The following is a 24980-nucleotide window of genomic DNA, read 5'->3' on the forward strand; positions in this document are numbered from 1 at the left end:
TTCATTAACACTGGGAGCCCGAGGAGAGAGAAGCCAAGGGTTCTTAAAAGAGGAAACAAAATGAAAGATGGATAAAAAGGGTGCCTTTGGCAAAAGCCACAGATGTCCCAATGTGGCCTTAGGGCAGCTTTGAATGAATGAGGAAGGAGAGAAAAAAGAAGTATTAGTATATTAGTAGCGACCAGTGTCTGAACTTGCAAGGTAGCAAAGTGGACTAAGCATTTTTGGGTTTGACCAGCTGTGAAATATGAAAAAAGTTTTTTTTTAATGTGAGAATGAAGAAGCAGTGAATGATGTTTTAATAGACTAAATGTAATGGATTAAACCCAATGCCCATTTAGATCTACCCTTTCTGTTATCATTATTTAATGCAAACAGAATTATTTTAATGAAATCTCACAAATTCATTTTTGACTATTTTGACAAAGTTTCAGCAACTTGAGACCAAAAAAAAAAGTCTGAACTAGAACCCCAGTTGTTCCTGTTTCATGGGGCTCAAGGGATCCATACCCCTGCGGGTGCCCGGGGTTTGTAAGGAGTTCCAGGAAGAAACAAGGTATTTTGAAAACAGGAGGTTTGTTCCACAGACCCCTGCTAACTTGTCTTTTGGGGATATTGCTGCCATTACAAATATTTGAGGATATTAAAGTGCTGACAGGATCCATTAAGGGAGAAAACAAAATACTTCTTAGAAGGATGGTGGGTTCCCTGGGAGGTACAGCCTGCAGGCTTGCTCACCGCAGACAGCGCTTTTGCTCTATGGAGGAAACTGGCTAGTTTTAGTTTGCCTGAGTTCCTTTCTAGAACTTGAGTCCCTATAGTTTATTTAACTTTTCTCTCTCCCTCTCCTCCACCTCAAGTAAAAGGAAAAGACATTCTATGCAATGTCTCTCTTGCTTCTTTCACCTTGGTGTCATGTCTGTGACAAATCCATGCTCTGAGAATTTCTTTGTGACCCAGTAAGGACCTGCTGCTGCCTGCCTGTTCCCAAGCAGCCCTTACCATCAGCCTGATGCCGTCACGTGCCTTTGAAGCCTGAATCTCTAAAGCCTCCCTAGCTGAGAGCTCTAGAAACCACCATGGACATGCCATAGGGACCACAACAGTGATAAAAAAATGCTGCAATTGGCAGGGTTTTCTAGTGGCAATTCTGTGGTGGTGGTTTTTACTAGTATTTCTCAGTGATTCAGTGATACACTGATCTCAGGGTTTCCGTGACTGTCATTCTCCTTAAAATGACAAATCCACAGTGGATCTGCTGTCCCATCCACCTGCTGAAGCATCCTTGCAATGCTGCAACAGGAAGAGCGGCTCCCATTCTCTGCGTGGATGGCATGAGCTTCAGCCGTCACCACGGCTTCCAGAAGTGTATCTCTGATGCAGCTGAGGAGCTTTGGAGACAAGCTGGAGGGTCCCATCACCCCACAGATAAAGCATATATGTTGGAGCAACATTTCCCAACGTGTTGCCATATGGGGCAGAGAGCCCTGTCAAACCCCTGGAGTGTGGGTGTGGGTGGAAGGGTGGTTCTTGAGGCTGGAAAGAGCACAGCTCTTCTCTGTGCGGAGCACTGTGACTTTTTGTGTGGTTGCTCTACCTTGTGTTACGTGACGGGAAGCAGAAATGGAATTATGACAGGATTGATTATTGTATTACCTGTGGACAAGTCCATTTATGAGCTGTTCATCTCCGGCCAAGTCACGTAGCATTATGTAATACTATTGCCTTTCTCCAGAGTTTATTATGAGGATACAGTTTAAGAAAAAGAATTCCAAAGTACTTCGAAATTTCAACTCTGCAATATGTTAGGTATGACAGGTATGGAATTCTGCAAATGCTTTTGGGCATTTCTCATAAGGAGTCAGGAGAAGTGGAAAAAACTTGGTCCCTTTGAAACCTGTAAAGTATCCGAGAGGAACACAAGAACTAGCACGACTCTTGGAAGTATCAAAACCCACAGAGCAGCTTCTAGCCTGGGATTGTCAGCCTCCATAGTGCTGTTGTCTTTGATGAATGCCTGCACACTTGGAGTATTTTTCCCATTTTATAGACTGGGAACTCCAGATCCTAAAGGTTAAATATTTTGACCAAGTTCAAAACATTAAATAGAATCTCTCCTTACATGCAATAAGATTGGACAGAATTAATCGTTGATAATCCTGAATTGTAAATGTTTGAAAGTTTCCTCTGAACTTGGAACAGGTACTAGGTCCACTTCATGATTTTTCTTGAGAGTCAAAATGATTTGCTCACTGACCACAATGATCACATTTGCACAGACAAGTTTTAGAGGCACGTACCTTCTCAAGACTTCAAATCATAAGCTGTCTTTACATTCAACTCTAGGGTCATATTGTATTAAGCTGGAGGAGACAGCTGTTTTTACCTGCACAGAATCTCTTCTTCATTTTTTTTTTTTTTTGGTAACATGAATCCCTCCCCTTTCCTTTTGTAAATTTCTCCTCCATCTCCCAGGGGGACTGTCAATCATGGTCCATGGATGACTAAGAAAAGGGTATCAGGCCTCAGGTACTGTTATTGGCTCAAGGTAGGTGTGTGACCTGAATAAGGCCAATTACATAATCATTTTGGTTGCTCGAATGAGGTTGCTCTCCCCTGACACATGAGCTTAGAGATACTTGGGTCTATTTAACAACCACATGAAGGTCCTGCTTGACATTAAAGCCAATTCATAGGAAGTGGAATAATAGAGGAAAAGCAAGAGAGTGGAGAGAAGGAAGATGGGGGTGGGATGGAGTAAGAGATGTTCTAATGACCTGTTTTGTATTTCTGAATCCAGTCACCTGAAACTACTCTATTACCTATCTATCTATCTATCATCTATCTATCTATCTATCTATCTATCTATCTATCTATCTATCTATCTATCTATCTAATCTATCTATCATCTATCTATCATCTATCTATCTATATCTATTATCTACCTATTTATATCTATCATCTATCTATCTATCTATCTATCTATCTATCTATCTATCTATCTATCTATCTATCTCTATCTATCATCTATCTATCTATCTATCTATCTATCTATCTATCTATCTATCTATCTATCTATCTATCTATCTATCTATCTATCTACCTACCTACCTATCTATCTATCCATCTACCTATCTATTTATTTAAGTTTTAGGATAGTTTGAGTTAGGTTTGTTAATGCAAACAAACACTTCCTGACTAGTATATATATCTAATATTACAGACAAATATATATGTTGTCTCTCAGAATAATATACACTGAATAACATATGAATGTATATGACTCAACATATGTTGAAAAATATGTACTATAATATTAAATATCATAACATCTAACATATATATATACTAGATACTCACTCAAGATGTGTTGAATGAGTGAATGAAGCTTTGTCAGTACACAGAAAACTGTTGTAAGTTTCTTCAGAGCCCAAGAATAGGACTGAGAAAGGCCATCTTCTGAAAGGAAACTTCTAAAAAGTAGCCCATTATGTATAAAATACACTGCACACTAAGATATGTTTTGAAAGCGTAGCTGGTGGGGTTAGGTCATCTCTTGAATCTGGTTAAGAAGACAGGGTATTTGCAAGAAGGAGTTACTAGCCTCACTGTATTGGAACATGATGGAGAAAGCTCCTGCCTGGCTACAGTAGAAGAGCCATGAGCTAAATAAAGATGAGCCAATAGTAGAAGCACTACTGTGTTTCCACACATTAGTGACAAAGAGTGATTCAACCAGGGTTCTCAGGGACACAGGTGTGTGTCCATATCCTTTTACTCTAACTCTGTACTTATAAGCAGTCTTTGGCAGATACAGCAAGGGGTCCCAAATCGTCATTTTGCACTGGGCCCCACCAGTTACAGAGCCTGTCTTGAGTCTAATTTGTGGGTATGTTTCTCACTGAAAATTAATATTATGGGATTTTACATTAGTAATCAATCTTCAATAGATTTTCTTAATTAAAAGCAGTTTGCCACCAAACATAAAACAATCACAAGGCAGGTGTCCACAATCAAGTTTCTGAACCTTCAGAACTCAGAACACGGCAGCATTATGGACAGTTACTTCTTAGAAAGCCCTGCATAAAGAAACTAAACCTTCAGTGTCATTTCAATGGAGAATATAAATACCTGCACCACCAGTTTATAATGAACAGAGAGATAAAAGTGATCCCCTCCAAGAGGCAGAACTACAGCAAATGGATAGCTTGTCTTCCATTGTTCTATCTGATGTAGTTATTTTAGGTTTTGTAAATAGAACCTATTTCTTATAACTTTAGATCATTTCTAGATCACTTTCACAAAAAGGAAGCTCTCCTAAGAAGCTACTTCAAGAAACCTAACATTTATAGAGAATATTGTTGTGGTTTCCTTCCAGAAAATGAACTCACTGACAGAGAATTTATATCACAAAAATATTTTGACTCAACGCTGATTGGGTTTTTAATGGCTATCTTCTCCAGTGTTTTGTTCTGTACAAATAGACAATCAACACATTATTAGTTCAAGATGAGAACCTGAAACCAACTATAACCTCAACAACTGAAATGCATTTTTAAAGATGTTTATGCATTATTCAGTAAGCTACCTTGAATCACACATGTAAAAGTCCACAAAACAAAAAAAATATAATATATAACCAGTATTATCACCAGATGGTAGACTTTATTTGCTATCCTAATTCCATTTTACATTTAGAAAATAAATACCAGCATGAATATTTAATACATTTGCTATAACTGAGGCAAAAGGCCAATATTATTATTGTAGGAATGTGAGGCTCAGAACTATTTAACTTTAATGGTGCTGTTGTTTTTATATTGCTGCACCATCCTTTTTCATTGGAATGGGCTACAACATTAGTAGATGGTTGCCAAAAGAGTCTAAGAAGTAATTGTATCTTTTCTAAAATACTGTTCTTAAGGTCAATGCATTTGTTTAAAAACTAGATAGCCATTTTTTGTGGCTGGCTTGCTCATCATCCATATGGTTTATTCTTTAAAAATGATTAATAAGTTCACATATGAAAATGTTATATCTTCAGCTTTTTAAAGTACAATGCAAGCTATAGGCAAATCTGCAAAATCAGATTTACCTCATTTCACCTTCTAGTAGTCCATTTATTTGGCCTTAAAATTTTTAAATTACTCATGAAAATTCATTTACTCTGTTAAAAGGAGGTATCGACTATTCCAAAGAACTCTGGAAGTCCATGTTTTGTTTAAGAAGAGGCCCTGCATTGCTACTGCAAGATTTGCTTCTTCTGTTCTTATTTGTATTTGGGAGAACTTACGTTGTATGATGCCCAGCTATTGTGGGATGCCCTTAAGAAAAGATGGTTTCTACAGAGGATGAAGCAAGTTTAGCCATAGAATTCTAGTCCATTTGGAACCAGGGTGAAGGATTTGCTACCAGGGGATTCCATTTGGAGAATCAAAGGGAACTTTAACCTGGTATGGATTTCCCAACTTGTTTTATTAGTTCTATGGGTCGATATATGATCTTGAGAACTCAATGAATTGGTTCTATGGGTCGATACATGCTCTTGAGAACTTAAGTAAATCCCCTGTAGCACAGGCAGAACGACAGGAGCCCACTGAAATTAATCACAGAATGGGGGCCATAGCACAGGCTTTATGCAGAAACACACGCACCCTGAGTCAGGCCATCATATGAGCATCTGCAAATCATTCAAACAGTAGAGGACTGGGAAATAATTTTTTCATAGTTTTATTGGGATATAATTGACAAAATTGCAAGATATTTTAAATGTGCAATAAAATGATTTAAATATATATAGTGAAAGAATTCCTGCCATTGAGTTCATTAACACATCCATCATCTCACACATTTATGGTTTGTTTTTTTCTTTTTTTGTGGCGAGAACATTTGGATTCTAGTCCTTTAGTAAATTTTATTATTACTTTTCCCTTCAGATCTGTTAATATCTGCTTTCTGTATTTAGACATTGCTGTGTTAAGTACATAAATATTTACAATTGTTATATTCTCTTGATGACTGACCCCTTCATTATTATATAATGACCTTCTTTGTCTCTTATTACACTCCTTAACTTAAAGTCTATTTTATCTGATGCCTATATGGCTACTTCAGCCTTCTTTTGGCTCCTTTTGGCATGGGGTATAATTTTCTATCCCTTCACTTTAAGTCTACATGTGTCCTTAAAGCTAAGGTGAGTTTCTTGTAGACAACATATGGTTGCCTTTGTTTTTTATCCATTCAGTCACTCTGTTTCTTTTAATTAGAGAATTTTGTCCATTTACATCTAAGGTTATTATTTATAGGTATGGATTTGCCATTGTCAGTTGTTGTTTTCTGGTTGTTTTATAATTCCTTCATTCCTTTTTTTCTTCTCTTCCTTTGTGATTTGATGGCTTTCTGTAGTGGTAGGCTTTGATCCCTTTCTTTTTATCTTTTGTATATCTACTATAGAATTTGCTTTGTGGTTACAAGGAGACTGACATAAGGTATCTGATATTTATAACATTCTACTTTAAGCTAATAGTTACTTCAATTATATAGCAAAGCTCCCCCACCCTCATATTTTATGTTCTGAGGTGATCATTTGCATCTTTTCACAGATGTATCCATTGAAAAATTATTGTAGTTATACCTTTATCTTTTAATATCGTGTAAATATGTTCTGCATGTCCACGGGAGGAGAGGGGTTCAGGAGCCTTCTATGTTACCATTTGGTCTACTCCCCCTCAGGAATAATTCTTAAAGAGAATTAAATCACTACTGTGTAATTAACACAGGCTAATTCTACATCTAGTTGGGTTTTTTTACATTGACTTTCCTCTTTTCTCTATGAGGCTTACCTTGATAAGCCAAGGGTGAACCAATTTCCTCCTTCACTGAGAACAATTAGATACTTTATTTTAATCCAGACAATTATTGAATGCTTACCATATGCCAGGCACCTCTCACAACCTGTTTGTTACAATAGTTGTTTCTCATGTCCAACGTCTGCTACCTTCCTCCTTGCAGTTAATGTGCCTTTTCAGTTTTTACATGACTTCCAAACTATGTAAATGTTTGTAAGTACATCTTGGATTTGGGGTGCATTATCTAATTGGGTAGAATAGCTAAGGAACTTCATCAAGGCTAGACAACATTTCTTTCAGTCATTGGCCTCCATTTACTGAAGTTTATCATTGCCCTCCTCTGGTGGTGTAAAATCCTAAGCTGTAAATTGTATGAGCTTTGTCCGTGAAAGAATTATGTCAATGAAGAGATGAGAATGGGGAATTCAAGTGGGGTGATAGTGGCTATACTTTGAGGTGAATTGTGCAGTAGTGAACTGAGCAACCCATTAGGCCAGAGCTCTGCTGTCCAACATGATAGTCACTCACCACATGTGGCTATTGAGAGGCATTATAAGTGCAAAATACACATTGGATTTTGAAGACTTCTTGTAAAAGATACCGTAGAGCATCTCAATAATATTCTATAGTTTTACATATTGAAATGATATTTTTAATATACTGGGTTACATAAAATATATAAAATTAACTTTATGTGTTTCTTTTCTATAACATAGCTACCAAAAATTTTTTAATTGCATTCATGTCTCCCATTATGTTTCTAATGCCTGAAACCATGTCATGAATGTTTGTGGTCCTGGAATCTTCCAAGAGGTCATCATATCTTACTATATGGATCTTATAAAAATAAGTGAACCACATTAAATGAATATTTTGCCTACACACTGAAGTTACTTTGGAGATGGGATCAACCATTGATTTTCCTAAAGCTGTAAATGTAATTAACTTGAGCCAGTTTGGATTTCTTGCATTTTTATTTTTTAATAGCAGATTTGTTCTAAAACCAAAATTAAAATGACTTGACACTTATATATTTCTCTATAGAGTGATAAGAAGCTCAAGCTCACAAAGTTGAATAGAATATTTTAAAAAATTAACAAACAAACATACATGTCAGGATATTGAGTAGAGTTTCCACTATTGCTCTGAAGTGAATAGAACATAGAGCTGGGGACAAGAGACACTAAACATCCCACATTTTAAAGACAGCTGCAAAACTTTAGGGGCCTGATATTCCCTTGTGTAATTACCAAGAGGTTACCCAAGTCTTCTGTTGTCTGCAACAATTTTATTCCTTCTCTTCCCTCACTTCCTAAAGAGAAGGAAACAGAAGGGAGAAAGAGAGAAGGAGGGAAGGATCATAGGGTCATTGGTCATAGCCAACTAAGCTGCACTTTGCTCCCCCATCCCATCCCTGTGGTAGAAGGGACAGGGTGCAAAAGTCAAGGGAAGAGGATTCCTGAAGAATCACTTCTGTAGAGACTTGGACAAGCTTTCAAGGAGGGAACCCTGGCATCTCATGCCCATTAGAATTTTTCATCTGCCCCTTACCTGTCTGCAAAGAAGAAAAGAGGAAGTGGATAATGATGGCAGAACTGAGAGTGGGAGCTAAGGACAGAGCCTTTGCATCCCCTTCTGTTATATATGAGGTTCTTATAAGTCAGGCTGCACATACACGCAACAGAAACGGCTGCCTGCTGCATGGAGAGCGGCAGCATCAACAGGGGTGTCTGCAGAGTCGTGGTGAAGAGGAATGTCTGAGTCAGGGAAGTATTCAGGGGCCTTTATTCCCTATTAGCTTCACTGTGTACACCTAGAAAACACACACACACACACACACGCCTCACTAGAGAGCCAGTTCTCTGTAGCCTACTCCTAGTCAGCATTGTCCAGAAAGTAGGAATAGCAAGACAGTAGGTCCAGGTGACCTCAATTTAATTCAAAAGGCTCTTTCTCTTTCCCCCAGAGCCCCAGCCCAGAAGAGACAGAATAGCAGGAGGAGAGAAGTGAAGAAGCAGATAGACCACATTCTCACTCCTCAGTTTATCAGGCTCAATACTGGCTGGTGCTTGGGAGAAGCAAGGAAACACAGAACAGCTAGATGGGATATTACAGTTTTTAACTCAACCAATCTGGCTTGGAACTCTTAGTAACTAAAAGTCACCAGAAAGGTGTGGAATAAGCCGCGAGTACCAGCAAGGTCCAGGAAAGAAGATCTGACAGAGAAAAATGTAAAGGCAGTGAGAAAAATAAGACATACTTGCTTTAGAACCTCACAGATTTCAGTCTATTCACACGAACAGGTTATAAGCAAATCATTAATGTCTACTTACCATTATCTAAGGTCCTGGGCTACAAAGTGACAGATCTTAAGTAGCTCGTCTACAGATTCAAGGGGATTGGACGGAGCAAGTTATCCCGAGGGGGTAGCCAGTGAAACCACAGTTCCCAAGAACGTCATCATAGGAATACCTACCTGCCTTCTGCTTTTCAGCACCCATCCTTCAGTCCTTTTGACCCCATCTCTCAGGTGCATTCATCAAGGCATTCTGAGCTCTTCAAATAATTATTCGTTTATAACTAAATCCTTTTTGAGTTAGTAGAAATGATTTTTGGATGGAAATTATTAAGAAGTGATAGATAACATATTAAAACGAAGAAGAAAAGAGCCAGAGATCAAACTAAAAAAGGCATTTGGGTACATAGTTTTTCTTTTAGTCTAGTGAGAAATTAGGTATTTATTTGTATTTAAACAATTACGGTGACGTTGTTTTCCCAGGGGTGGCAAATAAATACTGCAAGCTTGGGCAGCATAACAAAGTAGATTCTTTCCATTGAACTTATTCTAGAGTTAACTGCTTGTATTTAGGGAGTAATGGGGCTATAAAAGATAAAATACAACTGATATTAGTAGTCCATCATTATCATTTAGTTAGTTCATCATTATAGTTGGGGAAGCTAAAATGCTTTTAATCATATCAATAATTGCTTTGTATTAAGCGAACAAATAATGTCATGATAAGATCTGAATGAAAAAATTAACCACACTACAAATGATTGCTCTTACAAGAGAATCCTATTGGACTCTAAGAAGGACAACTAACTCATTCTTCCTAAAGTTGCATACAACAGGCAAACATATATGTTATCTCCTGGGTGATACTGACTCATTGGATAATTGGGTCTCATGTCATAATAAAAGAGAGTAATTCCCCTCGGGCAATGAGACACTTACACAAAATAGGTCAGAGATATGAATAACAGAAGAGGCAGTTACAAAAAGTCAGAGTCAGCTTAGAGATTGTTTGAAAACAATTTCTGTCTCAGGAGACAGTTTTGTTTTCATTAATAGCCAAATATTCCTAAACAAATGAAGGAGGAATGAAGCCAAATAAATGTATGAAGGCTTAAACAAGGATACCCAAATCTTGTCTACATGCAACTGAGTACATCAGCAAAACAGTGCAATGCAATCAGAAGATGTGGGCTAATGGCTAATTTGTATTCCCTTCTTGGTTTAAGAACAACTAATTTTTCTTCTGTAAACCAATTTTGCACTTGGCATCACTGTAGGGCAACTATATTCATACTGCTAATCACAGCTTTGACATAATGACTGTTCACTCCTCAATGACCCACCAAGGCCGCTCAGAGTCTTATCGCTAAGCATGTACTCAACGTCAGCATTTATGCACAACTGTGAAAAACCACTGAGAAATAGTTCTATGGTGTGAACACTGCCAAAGGGAACTAAACATAAAGAGGCTGCATGTACATTTTCATGCTCTTGTCTCTACTTTTATTCTCTTTTGCATATGCTTTATTGTATATTGACTACATTCTGGATATCATATATTCCCTATCTCTTGTTTGGAAGTATCAGGGTCTGATATAGAGTCATGTACAGTGTTTGAATTCATCCAGATATTCCACAACATAAAACTTTAAAAAATAAATAATATGAATGTTCCTCCTCCCTGTTCTCTTACCTCATTTCTCTCTTTCTCTTGTTCTCCAGCTCTGCAAGTCAAACTAATACCATCCCCCAATTATTTCCAGCATGAGAAGACATTGATGTAAATGGGAAAGCTGATAAGAAAATACAGATTCAGATAACAGGAACCTGATTATTAGTCTTTGCATCATTTCAGGAGAGACAAAGGCCAAAGCTGTACAAGCGTCCATTATGAACATGACACTACTGATAAGCATGTTCTAGCTTGCAGATTAAGTCTTTGGTGGTTGATTCTTTTTCCTCCCTTCACCCTCCTCCAGTTTAAAAAATAGAGTTATTGCAAAAGTGCCTTTAGGACTGTTTATATGACTATGTGCCACATTAAACACAATTCTGACCCCAGGTTCAGATAAAAATTGTGCTAAGTTACTTAAGGCCAGGTTAACCGGTTTGGTTTAAATATAAGTAGTACAAAGGTATACCATCTGTGGCTAACCAATATGGAGACCTTGACCTGTGCTAAGGGGGATCATCAGATCGACAGATAGTTAATGAACCCTCTGTGGTGCCATAGCATTTTGGCTCCAATTGCTGTAGAAATATATAGAATCGAGGTAGGGATGTGACCTGGATTGACCAGAACACTGAAGTGTGAACAATTAAAAAAAATATTAAGGCTAAGTTAATATTCCTTATTTTGGGTCAAAATGTCAAAATGGATACCAGTAAGGATGAATTTATATTCACTTATGTTAAAAAAAAATGAACAGAAGGGGTAGTTGAATATAAATTTAAAGTAAATCCACAGCAATACTGATGCTGCATTAACAGATCTGGTGAAATAGGAAGAGCTTTGAATGGGGAGACAGAGCATCTGAGTTTGGGCCCAGGCTTTGCCTCTTCCTCAGTGGTCACCTGACCCTGCACTAGTCTGTGGTACCTAGTTTTCACATCAACCCACTGAGGGAGTTGAGTTACATATCTTCAGTTTACACTAAACCCTGAATATAGAGTTAGGTAGTCAAGATGATCAATAAGTCAAAAAGAAATAAACTGTTGATAGATTCCATGGAAGGAGAGAGATTTGAGATGTCAACAGAATAACCTTGGAATACAAGATTATATAAAGCCTTGTTGATGTTCGTGCTAAATCAGAGAAGTAGTGGAGAATCAAAAAATTGGAAGGTACTAACATGGTGCAAGTGTTGATATAAGTAGATGCGAAGCGTGAAGTTGGAGAGGAAGTAAGAGTAAGAACACTTAGAAGGATTTTTCAAAAATCCAATTGAGGTGTTCTGTACTATTATAATATCAACAATAGGAACAAACATGTATTGATTTCTCACTCTGTGGCTGGTACTTTTTTTAAGTATTTTACATCCACTATCTCATTTAAGAAGCCAATGCGAGAGACACATCTCAGCAGGAAAAACGAGAACGGCGGGACTTAGTTGATAATACAAAAGCTAATGTTAAAAACTAGTCCATCATGATACAAAGTTTGAGTTTTGAGTTCTGTCACAATGATGACGCTATTATAACTAGCCAGCCACTTTGGGGAGAAAGAGTTGGTGATAATTTTTGCCATGTTGAATTTGAAAGAATTTCCCTAAGGAAATATAAATTACAGGAGTAGCTGTTTATAAGCTACACTAAGTGGAGGTGGCCATTCACGTTCTGAAAGCCATTGAAATTTCCAAAAGAGTGAAAATAGGGGCAGAGGAAGCTGATTGCTGGGCATCCAGTTCAGGAAGGGATGATCATGGATTGGTGAAGTGGAGCCAGAGAAATCAAAGAAGCAGAATGGAGGAGGTCACAAACACTAAGACAGAGGGCAGTGGGCTGGGGAAAGAGGTCAGCAAAACAAAATACTAGTTAGGTCAAGATTTGCTTGAGTCCTGGACCAAAACAGCTGGACTTGGCTTGAAGAACTCAACTGAAACTACTTCCTCAACAGCCACTAAGACGCTGAACATGGACATTGAGCTTCAATAGCAAGTGAACCGGGACTGCATCTTCATAGTGTTCAATAAACAAAGATAAAATAGCTCCAGAAATTGGATATTTTATATTTCAAAATCTTTCAAAGGAGAAATTAATATATATACACTTAAATATAATTAGAAATATGGATCAGGCACTGGTACCTGCCAACCCAACTCCTATTCCCCACCCCCACCCATCACTCATGCTGACAGAGCCCTGCAGTTATTTAGGTTTCCATCCTCTTAAGTTCAACCGTTATTTTATTGGGAAGTTGGCTCCATTGGCAGACCTTAAGGGATTTTTCCAACACACTCATGGTTGTCCTACTTCCTTTGGCTAATCACTATTCCAGGTATGGATATGTGACAGCAGTCTAGCCAGAGAGAAATAAAGGGAAGTTGGCTAGGGGGCCTTCTAGGAAAAGTTTCCCTGACTGAATAAAAAGAAGAAAGAAAGAAAAATTCTGACCTTGTCCTTCATAGATCTGGATGTGATGCCCGGAACTGCTGCAGCCATCTTATGACCATGAGGAAAGTAGCTTCTGGGGACACATGACAGAACAGAGACAGGAAGGAACCTGAGTCCTTGAGGACATTATTAAAATAGTCATTATACTGTGCTGCATCTCTAGGATTTTCCTTTACCTAAGCTGTTGGAATTTCCTGTTCCTTGCAACTGAATGCAATTTGTTATTTTTTTAAAAAACATTATTTCCTGGCATTTTCTCCTCTTGCTCTTAATGTTCTATTGTTATATTTTATTCAGCTTTTGTATTTCATTCCAGTGGAATTCTTTTAATAGAAAATACGACTCTATAAAAGTCTAATTTCTATTTCCTAATTTTGTAATTATTGTTACAATAGAATCCTTAACTGATTAGGTTGGGTGGTGGCAGAGCAAGGGGAGGTAAGGAGAGTGTGCGAGTAAAGGAATGGTCTATTATTTCCCAATTTTCTTCTCTGTAGTCAGGGCAGATTTACAAGGCACTGTGTATAGCATTATTTCAGGGGGATTACAATAAAAACCAAAATCTTTATATAAATTTCTCAAGCCTTTTGTTTTGAGTTCCCATTTTATGACTTTTTTCAGGCCTGGCACTTTCATTAACGTGTGCAAGCAAAGCTTCATCGTTCAATATGGCTCTCTAATGAGAAAGAATAAGACTAAGTATTGAGAATGAAAATTGTACATTTTTATGTGGTGGTTTATAGACTATTACTTCTAATTGAAATTTGAAGTCCTCCTTTACAGTTAAGGTGAAAGCAGAAAATCACACATTATGTCCCTCTCTGACATAACAGACTCCAGACTGAAGTGAGAACGAGCCTTTGACAAAGGGTAGCACTTAAGCATCAAAAGAAACCCGAGAGCTGGCTTCGTCCTCAAAGGTTAAATCTGAATGAAGTCCAATGTCTATAAAGAGGCCATCTGCTGGAGGTGAGGACTTATGATTATTGGAGATTTTGGAGAGAGCTAAAAATGGAAGCTGAGGACGAAAACCTATTAGCTCTCCCAGGTAATGGAGGCAATGTCTGTGTTACAGGATCCAGTTTGCTGATGTTTGTTTTTTTTTTTATTTTGGGCAACCTAAGAACTCCATTGTGCCATCTGTAGGGATGCTGCAGAATGGATGTGAAGTGTTTATTTCAATCATTTTAACAACTACACTGGATAAAATTTATAATGGAACTTTATGAAGCAATATTATATTTGAATACCCTGAAATATATTTCAATGCTCTTTATCCCACGCTTTGCCCCTGGGTCCAATATTGTCCCCAACAGAATAGGAAGAAAATCAGTTCTTGGGGGAAGGGTGGAAAAAGTCTTAGATATTACATAAAGAGTTGTACACATGTTACATATACAGTTATACAGTGTGGTGGTAAAATTTCACAGAGGAGGGAGTAATTAAGGGAAAATATCTAAAACAGTATGAGGGTAATAATGATGAATTTAAGAATTTTGTCTACGATAAGGGTTTATTTAGTCTGTAAAGAAAAAATGCAACCTGCCATTAGGAAGTCCATCAGAAACTTCCAGAAGTACCTCAATGACACAGAATCTATTATATATAGTCTACTTTTTTCAGAAACTTGCAGCCATGCATCAAAAATGTAAATCTCAGAGTTTTCCAAAGTGGATATGAATAGGGCTTTTCCCATTGCTTCAGAATTGCAGCTAGAAATTGAAGGTAAAAATAACACTCTTACTGCCTCCATAAGCCTATACTGGGCCTATGAAGACGTGGCCAGTCATCTCTACTGTAGTCCTTCCCTTCCTACCACCACATAATTAAATGACTCCGGGGAGAAAGCAAATTCCAAGACCATTTTATGAGTGTGGACGTGGAGTAAAGTTCTGATAACTTTCTCCAGATCAAAACAAGAGAAGCCATCCTCAAGAGGGCTGCTTGTGGTGATGAGGAATATTTGCAGTGAGGAATGCTGGCATCTAATTTCCTGGGTGGGTTTTAGCTCAGACAGTACACCTGCTGTTTTGCTTTTTTGTCTGTTTAAGCAGTAGGAGAGGAGATGAAAGAGAGAGAGAGAGAGAAGGGTAGAAGGAATCTTTGATTCCCACCATTTAGCCTGTTTGCCTGCATTTTCTATCAGTTGCTGAGACACTGTGAAGGATGGCAGAGGGACCCAATCACAAGAGGCTTAGAGTGCATCTACAGGGGGAGGAAGCCAGGGGAATTTCAAAAGAGATCAAAACAGAACCTCCCTCCTGTGAGCAACTGCAAAGCAGAGATCCCCAACCAAGGACCTCTTACATAATTCCCTTCTATTCCCCTGCACAGAGGATATTGTCATACAGAGGAGCATCAATAGCCACAATCAATGCAAGACCACAGCACCCATTTAATGAAAAGTAGTTTTGCCCTTTTAATCTTCTCCACTCTTCATCAAAACCCTGAGGAGCTAAAAATATAAGAGAGAAAGAAGCAAAGGATCAGCAAATACAGCCCATTCCCTCTCCAAATCCAGAAGCTAAGAGGAGCTATGCTTAAAATGGAATTTGCTATTCATGTTTTACACTGGCCAGGACTTTACAAGGTTCCCTGATGACTGGACTTTACTGGCAAGCTCTGAGCACTGCTGCAGAGCTCGGCAAAGGGAGACCTGACTGCACATGACTGAAGCAGCAGTGGGGGGAAGCATTAATACCATGGCTTTTCACCCACCCTTTACCCGAGAAACCGACTTAGACTGTCCAATTAATTGGCTATTTAGTTAAATCTCAATAAGACTGAACAACAATTTCATCCCTCTGCAGAAACTTTTACATTAAAAAAGAAAATGCTTGGCTAGGATTTTGTTACTTTTCTCCCCATCTTTGTAGTTCATCTTTCAAAACACTCAAAACCTCAGCTTATTATCAAAATCCTTTCCTAAGGATTTCCCCCCTACAGTATTAGACTAAAGCAACCAAGAGCCACAGGTTCCTTTTCTCCATACAACCAGGAGGAGCATATCCATTCTAAAATACTGCTTCCCAAGCTTTCCTGGCTGTAAGAATTAAATGTTAGGAAGTTTAGATGTTGTTATAAGTATAATTTCTGAGGGTGTTATGGACTGTATTTTGTCCCCACCAATTTCATATGTCAAAGCCCTAATACCCAGGGTGGCTGTCTTTGGAACTGGGGCCTTTAGGGAGGTAATTCAGTTAACTGAGGCCATGTGGATGGGGCTGGTGTCCTTGAAAGAAGAGGAAAGATACCAGAGACTTCTCTTTCCACACAGGCATAAAGAAGAGGCCATGTGAGGACACAGACAGAAAGTGCTCTTCTGCAAGCAAGAAGAGAGCCTTCACTAGAAACTAATATGTAGGCACCTTGATCTGGGACTTCCAGCCTCCAGAACTACAAGAAAATGAATTTGTGTTGTTTGAAGACGCCTGGCCTGCAGCATTTTGTTAAGGCAGCCTGAGCAGACTAAGATAGGAGGCCTTCCTCTGAACTTCCTAAATTACTAAATCTGAGATGAGTCCCAAGAATCGTGTGTGTGTGTGTGTGTGTGTGTGTGTGTGTGTGTGTGTGTGTGTGTGTGTGTGCGCGCGCGCGCGCACGCATTAAGCAATGGAACTTATTTTTTATGGTGCGGTGAATTTGGGACACACTAAGTTTAAGGATTTTTCTTATGAACGTTCCTGTTTGTACCTGTTTTCTTCAGAGTTCTCCTTCCTCCGCTCTTTATGGACATTTCTCCATTTCAACAAATACTTATGAATCTACCACCATTCTTGGTGGTGAGAATATAGCAGCAAATAAAAATAGCACAGAGAAGCGTCCTCCTTTACAGAACTTGACATTCTAATGGAGATTAAGACAATGTAGAATGACACATACGTTTATTATTTAACTTCCAGTAGTGCTGTGAAGAAACCAAAAGAAAATAAAGTGTTTGAGGGGGACAGGAGATGGTGGCGTGGGATTTTCTACAGGAAGTCAAGCAAAGCATTTCTGAAAAACTAACAACTGGGCTAAAACCTAGAGGAAAGGAGGAAGCCATGAAAACTTGCCTGAGGAAGAGTGTTTCAGGCAGAGGGAAAAGCAGGTGTAAAATAGTTTGACATCCATTAGGGCCATCTGGAGGCCAAGGTTGCTGAGGAGGCGGGGGATGGGAGACCTGCCTGCTGCGAGAGGAAGGGGCCAGATCAGGTACTACGAGGCTAAGGAAAGAAGGCTGGAGGAGCCGAGCAGCAGAAAGATACATGACTGGATTCATTTCTATGTGGACAGACCACAGGAGAACAAGGGCCAACTGGAAAGCCAGGTAAGAGGCTATTGCATTTAGTAGCCTGGGTTCACTCCTAACCATAGAATTTCAATGCATTTTAGTGTGATGCCATCAGTAGGTATAACCAGGTCCAAAAAATCAGAAAGCCAGGTGCTTCAATGTCTAACATCACCTAGAGAACCTTCTATTTTTTTCTATTTTGCTTAAGATCAAATGCATAGCCCTTTTTATATTTCTTGTCCTTCAGTAGAGATCCCTGGCTTTCTGGCCTCTTTTCATGCAAGAAGGCGCTTGGATCTCGCAGCCACTGTCTTCTGCTCTGCCATCAGGGAAACATGCAAACAAATAATTTGATTTCCATGATATGTTCTAGTTGTGAGAGCAGATGCATGGAACACATCCCCACCCAAATCATATAACTCCCCAACATTTTCTTGTCACCTGTTTAGGTGGAGTTTGAAAATTGCTTCATTTGCATACAATGGAATTGCACCTTGAAATAATTTGCCTATCTAGAGAACTTACAATGACCCCAAACACAGAATTTCCAAATATCTGCTCTTAAAATGTTCATATCCTTTGCACAGAACAAAATTATTTGAAGAATGTGTTATTGTGTTTTAGATTGAGGTTTAAAATGATTTAATTATAGCCATTGAATTTTGAGTTTTATGTATCATTTCAACAAATCCAGAACCATACTTCCGAGTTTAATGTTCTCTAAGGAGGTGTTATGAGTATACTGGCTGATCTTTCTTTTGGCAAAAGCTTCATACTAGGTAAAAATGCTTCCAATGTTATTTTTGAACTATTCTATTTTTGACCCTAATCCTTTCTTTTTGCTGTGGTTATGGCCCCAAGTCTCTAAATTATAGGCTTTCCTGTAGTTTCAAAAAGCTAATTCACAATATCATGCACATTAGGAAGGTGGTGTATATGATGTTCCACTAAGGGAGACCAGATGAACATTAAACCCCCACTAGTAACTGGTCACGAGTGAGGCTACAACTGACGCTAGTCATTTTTCTTCACTGACAAGTTTTCATTATGTGGCTTTCCCAGAACAATTTAGAAATTGATCTGCAGCTGATGGAAGCTAGGATGAATTGGGCCACTAAGTGAACCCAAAGCATCAGAGCAAAGCCCAAGCCAATGCTGAGACTCCAGCACTGAATCAAAGGTGAGTAATGCCCCCCCAACAACCTCCCCCACCTCCTGTCCCCCGCCTCCGCTTCCACAGGCTGCACACACAGGTTTCCGGCTCCTTAAAGGAGTTTCTCACTCTGGGGATATCCCCCAGGCCTATGGAGGCCATGCAGACTTTTTCTTTCATCATCTGTCTACTTAGCTCTGCCTAAAGAGGTCAGAGGTTCACACTCCTGAGATAACAATTCCCTAGTTGTGTGTCTACTAATATTAAAGAAAGGGTCTTTTGTTTTTTACAAAACTGTGTGAATCTGGTTGAAAATTAAGGACGCTGACCTAGACTTGCTCTGTGTAATTCTGTCAAGCTCAGGGTCAGTGGGATCACTTGACAGAGTGTGCAAGGGTGGCACTGTGCAACCCTGGGGACAATCTGAGGTTGTTTCTAAGGTGCTTCTTAGACTAAGGTACTGAAACAGTCCAAGGATGCGTTCTGGCTCCAAGGATAGTGAAAAGTGGTAACTGAGACTTAGTCGATAGAGTTTAGCCAGGTAGGGGGTTATTATTTGTGGCATGTGTGTGCTAATGGGGTGTGTGTGTGTGTGAGAGGGAGAGAGAAAGAGAGTGTGTATACATGTGTGAGACAGTGTATGTGTTATGGGATGGATGTAGGAGTCTTAGGCAAAGGGATTGTGTCTGGACTGAAAAAAGATTGAGACTTCAAAAATAAACCTACCATACTAGTCTACACCCAAAAATCTACCATATAAATAGGAATTTCTTTAAGCCAAAGTAGATTACGCTTTCTTCCCCATTTCACCCCCTTTTGTGGGTACCCACTCAATTCCCTGTAACAAGTGAAGACGTGGCACTGTGTGATTCCTGCCCTCACAGCAATGAGGTTGGCAGCAATCACTTACTGAACAGCTGTCACGGGCAAGACAAAGTGCCAGAGCCTTTTATGTTATGGTAGGTAGACAGCAACTGGCAAGTCTGCCTTAGGACTTACATTCTATCATTGGGAGAGACACCCAATTACTTTACTTAATAGGGGAATTCCACTTTGAAATCTTCTGAGTGGAGAGGGTCATCTCCACAACACACTGGAAGTATCTGGGAAGTGCTTCAGGGTAACCCCGTACCACAGTGCAAGTCAACAGCACGCAGCCTTCAGAACAATCTACTGGGAGTTGCCGCGCCTCTCAGGCAGTTGCTCAGCCATGTCTACCCACCTCTGCTGGGACGAGCTTTGAGCCCACACATACCCAAAACTCTACCCTCCTGCAGACACGGGAGTGTAGGAGGCTGGCAATGGCTGTGTAGACACTCAGGAAAGAAGTGCCATGGTGTGAAATCACCTACTTCATATATAAAGTTTCGAGGCTTTATGCTCATTATATCACCATATCCTTTCAATAAACATTTTTGCAGTTCAATAACGAACACTTGGCTTAGCACCTCCCGTTGTGGAGTCTAAGAACACACTTCCATATCTGGCTCAAGCACAGCAGGGCCTCATACTGGTTACTCATGCTTACAGCAATTTTCTTAAGAAATTAAAGGCATAGGGAGGAACTTGATTTCCTTGACCAGCAGAAAGTGTAATAGACCAAGGAAATTAATAAACAATAAATATACTGCCTAAAGAGGGTCTCTTCCTTGAAATTTTAGTATATTAAGTTCCCATCTTCAGTATTTTATTTTAAATGGCAAAAGACATTTTCCCTTCCTAACATTATATTGGTAGTTGGCTAGCTGTCTAGAAGAACGAAATGGCTGACGGTGCCTTCTCAGTGTGAGACTTGGAAGCATCCCTAGAAATCTCCTTTTGGATGATTGAAAGGGAGGCAGAACGTGCGTGAGAAAGGGCTTCTGTGAAAGGCGGGTGAACTGCCATCCACTAGGTCGGCTCCATTTTCAACAGAACATTATGTGAGTAGTTTCAGCCAAAGTCTTGGCTTTCTTCTCAAGGTTAGGATTTAAATATGGGCAAGTAAGATGCCTACAGAACAGATCAGCTAGCTCCCTGTTAACCTAACTTTATCCTGTATGACTTACTTGAGGAAAGGTATTCTCAGCTGAAGGGAATGCTGCTCAATAAAGATTTCTCGGGAGAATGAGTCAATGAATAAATGAATCCAATATTGTTTGCCCTTCACAGTAGCAGTCTTTGATAAATATAGAAGCTGATTTCAATCTGGAAGAGAAGATAACCCTATTAGCCAGTTACATTAAAGACTTGTATTGCGTACGGTTACTGGGAGTAGATATGTCCCTGGGAAGATATGGAAGGCAAAGAGCTCTGTCTGGTTATCTGTCACTCCTGAAGACTGATGCTAGTTGTGGTGACGCCATGTCCTTTGTGGCATTCAATACTGGCAACCTCTACTAAGTTGTCCTTTCAAATCCCTTTGTGACTGCCATATAGTTAATCTTTAGGAACACTAGAAATGACCAAAAAAGGCCAAAAGTAAACATTTTGATGTCATGTGTCAGAATGGTCCATTTTGTTTCGATTTTTATCAATTTCTGATCAATTCTATATGATTTAAATAGAAGTGATTCCTTGAAATATACAATACTGAGACCTATGTTTAGTAGGGAAACTAGTATTTCTCTTTATTTTTGGCTTAGTTTGTCTGTTTAGGTACTGATATTTGTCTCAACTGAAGAAGGGCATGGCTGGGTATAAATATCCAAGATAAATAAAACAGCCTTGTTTCTAAGACCTCTTCAACTCCTGTCATATATCCATGTGTATAACATCCATGTCGATCAAAATATTTACAAATATCCATAAAGGTAAAAAAAAATGACCAAACTGTAGAACAAACTAAGGAAGATTCCTACCATCTTGCTTTGGACAGCATCATACTTTAATTGGAAAGCAAAACAAGTCAGTTTGATTGACCACATTGTCCCAATTAGTCATCAGATAAGCTGATGGATGTTAGAGCATTTCAAAAAAACAAAACATTTTAAAAATGTAATATTGGTGTTACAATTATTAGTTAAGTGTCTACTTGATTTTTGCATCCTCTGAAACTGTTTTAATTATATACTATTTAAGACCAGATAATATCTTGCTGGATTATATTTCTAGATGATTATCACCTATTTTTAAACTAAGAGATAATCTGATTATATGTGTAGTAATGTAAACATCTAGCTCTTGGTTCTGGGTCTACACAAGCACAGGCAATCTTTTAGGCAGGGAATGAACTGTGGAGAGAGTTGCTAGTGAAACTATTAGAATGTAGGAAATGTTCTAGTGTTTTGATTCTTAATCTTTATTTCTACCTTATGTAACAAAAACAATTTTCTTTAACCAAAAATAAATCTCTACAAGTGGCACCTGGAAGCAAGCTTAATGTCTGTATCATTGCCCTTCAGCTAAGCTTTTTTTTCTAAAAAATCACATATTAGAAATTTTCACATTTTGTTCTTGTTCAGTTTGTAAAACGAACCATATCTAAAACTATTGGTCAATGAATTTTCTCCCTACAGTATTAATCATGTGTTCAGCAGATATAAATTAATAGAGATTGGACTAATCAGGCCAATCGGTACAAATAAAACTCAGTTCTAGGACTTTATATTTGAACAAGACTTCTTTCATTCCTTTCTGGGGTCCTATCTGCTGCTCAACTTGGTGTTGAAATTGTGTGAGTAGCCCCCCCCCCGTGAACACCTTCGGAGCCTGGGTTAAGAATATAAATGGACACTCACACATTATTTTAAAGTTACATTTCAACATAATATATGGTTAAATAAAATATGTGCTAGCCGCCTATCTTGACTAAAATACTTGCATACTGATGAAATTTAAAAGCATGTTTAGTGCTACTGTTTTTATATGACTAGAAAATAAAACATTGTTTCAACTTATTTTTAATAATGCAAGGGTTAAGGATAAACCAAAATATAATTTAACCAAAACTTGTTGTATTTCATATACTTTGCTGTATGTATTATCATAAAACATATAAAAAGTAAATTTTAAATTAGGAAAGTAAATAATTGTTACATTTTCCAAAAAATTTTTTTCTGAAATATTCAAAACACCTATCAAAATTTTAAGATAATAAATGAATTGCAATTAATCTGTGTACAATTTTTAAGTGAGTGTTTCTAAATGAACCCATTTAACTGTTTTTTGAAACAACTAAATTGTTAAATATTTTCATAAAAAGAAAACTATTTGCCATTCTAGCATTCCATGTCCTTCCAGTTGCTGAAATAATTTCTCTCATGCTTCATTTATGTTTGTCCCAACCTAAATATGTACAAATTTAAGAAAAATCAAATTGCTTAATATTACAAAATATTTCTCAGGCACTATGTCTAACTATTGTAAATATTGTGCTAATTCATGTGTTCTTCCAGAGCCATGCATTGGAATAGAAAGAGAAGCAAGAAAATGGACACTCAATGCCACTGTAAAAGAATACCTTATTATGGGAGAAGCTATTGCATTCCTGCTCTCTGAGAGGATTTGACAGGTTAATGAAATTTTCTTTTCTCTCACCTAAGTGCTTCTGCTGCTCGAGTAGTCTCTGCCCTCCAAAGCAGTAACCACCTCTTATGTCAGCAGTCACTGGGGTACCCCATGTACCTCACATCCTTTGGAAGCAGCGGCTAATTGTTCTGAAGTGATAGGAAGAAGCATTTCCTTGGGGTCTACAGATAATTAGTCACAAGAGAAAATGTATAGGTTGCACTGTGCCAGAGCTAAATTCAGAGACGCAAGTAACAGAAACACCCCTGTGTCTTTAATGAAGTTCAGTCTCCTGTGTTTGTGACCTTTGGGCCCACGAATGCATGCATGCAGGACAGGAGCCCAAGCTTGCCTGGGTCTAAGGCAAATATTGGATGTGAGCTTGGAGCTTTGGAGAATCTTTACATGGAGCTGGATGAAGCCAGCACCGTGGAAGGTAGACTGACTATATGGCAAGGAACTGATCCATGATGAAAATGCATGCATTCCAAATCCCATCACACCTGAGGTGAGCTGTACACCTGGAATTTTCATTTGGTGAGACAAATACATTGTTTTTCTTTTCCTCAACTAGTTGAGGGAGATTCTGTTATTTGCAACAGAAAGAGTAACAACTAATATAGCAAGAAGCCATTCTCTTTCCAGAACACTAACCGCTAGGAAGTGTCTTACCAGCTTTGACTCGACCTAGTAGGGTGTGCAAAGGAACTAGAGAGAAACCACTGGACCTGGCCTTCAGATTCTAATTCTGGGTTATGCCTGGGTGGCAAGTCTTTTCACTAACACCACTCAACCACCCATCCCTACCTTTGCCTTCTAGTTTCAGTTGGCTTTTGTGTAGATGACAAAGACCTCTTTGAATAACTAGAAGAGACTTTGACAAGAGGATCATGAGGAGGTCTGAATCTGCAAAGAAGCCATGTAAGTGTTTGTCATAAGACTATCGTAACTGTACCATCGACATGTCCGTGCATTACATGTGGAATTTGTTAAAAGGGATAAATACTTGATTTCATAGCCCACTGTAGAAGAAGGTATTGCATTTCTTAAATCTAAACAACCACCCATTAATGCTTAATTCCTATGATTTGAAAATCTTTTCTAATCTCATTTTTCTTTCCGCCTCCAGCCGAGTGATTTTTTTTCATATATATTTAATCATTAACATAGCAGCAGTGTTGTTTGTAAGGTAATATGACCAAGAAGCCTGCCTGTACACTAATGGCTTAGTTGGAGGCTGCACATTCCTAATGATTATGCATTCACTGAAAGCTCTCATTGCACAGTAGCAAAGTCGACTTGAAGTAAATCATAAACTTCACTTCAGTCAGTGTATCGCATATCAAGATTTTTATAAGTACGTGTTGACTTTTTGGGAAAGTCCCAAGTCCTGAATCAGTCTTCCAAGAAAGAAAGAAAAAAAAGAAAAACTCTCAAAAATACAGGGGATGGAATCAGACCCTACACTAATAATCTATTTCAAAGAATACCTTCTTTCAGACTACACAAAAATATAGTGCTTACATTTTTACAAACCCACAGTTTATGCAGAAATTATTTTTTGTTTAGATATCACTCACTAGTAACTGGTGTGAGCCAGCCTCAGAGCTACATAAACACCAGATTTTACTTATTATATAGCTCACACAACATTTTGCTCTAAGCTAGCTAGTTAGCTTAGTAAATCTACATGGAGTTTATCATGTAACTTCACCCAGATAGCTCCCCTGCTTCCACCTTCTTTTTTTCCAAGAAAACCAGCAGCAGGGGAATTATATATACATACATACATATATAATATGTGTATGT

General features: G+C 38.5%; 1 long non-coding RNA gene across 1 annotated transcript in view; it reads right to left on the reverse strand.

Annotated features, from left to right (window-relative positions):
• Positions 1 to 22859: 22859 nt before the first annotated feature.
• Positions 22860 to 24980, reverse strand: part of LOC130684042 (uncharacterized) — a 129445-nt gene continuing 127324 nt past the window's right edge. The window contains exon 3 of the long non-coding RNA XR_008998161.1: positions 22860 to 22949. This is a non-coding gene — a long non-coding RNA (uncharacterized LOC130684042). The remainder of the gene's footprint in view (positions 22950 to 24980) is intronic.

The sequence above is a fragment of the Manis pentadactyla genome, chromosome 6 (genome assembly GCF_030020395.1).
Source record: "Manis pentadactyla isolate mManPen7 chromosome 6, mManPen7.hap1, whole genome shotgun sequence".
NCBI classification, from domain to species: Eukaryota; Metazoa; Chordata; class Mammalia; order Pholidota; family Manidae; genus Manis; species Manis pentadactyla.